The sequence below is a fragment of the Austrofundulus limnaeus genome, unplaced genomic scaffold, assembly GCF_001266775.1.
Source record: "Austrofundulus limnaeus strain Quisiro unplaced genomic scaffold, Austrofundulus_limnaeus-1.0 Scaffold19, whole genome shotgun sequence".
Lineage (NCBI taxonomy): Eukaryota > Metazoa > Chordata > Actinopteri > Cyprinodontiformes > Rivulidae > Austrofundulus > Austrofundulus limnaeus.
The window spans coordinates 1,894,194-1,895,319 of record NW_013952421.1 but is presented as its reverse complement, the minus strand read 5'-3'; positions in this window follow the sequence as shown (position 1 = coordinate 1,895,319).

Here is a 1,126-nt window from a genome sequence, read left to right as displayed (position 1 = left end):
ACACACACGTGCCCGCACTGGAGCCCGACTCACGCTCCCCCCCTCCCCCCTTCAGCACTTCAGCTTCTAACCCCCCGTCCCTCGTCTTTTTTTTTACAGCGATCATTTTAAGTGAACAATTAGCTGTTCATTTCAGTTTTGTTCATTTAGTTAATTTCAGATAACTTACAGACAGATTCATAGGCACAAAAAGTTTTTTAAAATTATTTCAGCATTCAGACGGTGTTTCTCTTCGTCTCTTCATATGAATCATAAATAAACAGTAAACTGCTGGAGGAAATGAGACTCACATGTCTTACTGCACATGCCTGATCAGGAAATCTTTGATCCACCCAGTGGGTCTAGCAAACCGTGAACGTGCATTAATCCCAGATTATTTAYAGCTGGTTTGAATGAACCACCCTGACTGAGCGTGGCTTGGTGTTCGTGCAACTGATTACGGCTGTTTACAAGTTGAAGACTAGTTCAAGCTCGGTTTACAGCTCATATCCTGAATTTAGAAATCDGACTTTTGTGAAATAGGCCTCAGGTCTCTCCAGTCTGAAGTTTCCTGCTGGATTAAAGTGAAGTGTCTCAAAATTAATGTCACTGTTTTGGGTAACGATGATCAGGCTCATTAGCATGACAAAACTTTTTTCTTCATTTCTTTTCTTCAATATTTTAAACCTCAGCTGTAATTCTGTCTCATCCCATTTATGATTCAGGTAGAGTTCAGCTGAAGACATATTTTGGATTCTGAACTTTAACGGTTCATCAATCCAATCACCTTTAGCCATAAAGGGCAACTTGAATTATTCATTCAGAATTCATTTCATGACTTGTTTATAGAATAAATTGGTTAAAATATTTTTAACTAAAAGTAAATGTTATCTTCTGTTTATCTTGTTTAAGATCAGGATATTTAATGTGAGTACCTTAAAAGTGGTAAACGGAACTAAGATGAACTTCTAATAATAGCAATATYTCTGTTTRATGCTTTCTTTGTCCTTCTTTTATTCATCACAAATCAATATCAAAACACTGTTCCAATATAATGTTTTTCTGTCTTGTGTGAATAATTTGTGGGGCTCTGTCCTTCAGTGTGTGTGTGTGTGTGTGTGTGTGTGTGTGTGTGTGTGTGTGTGTG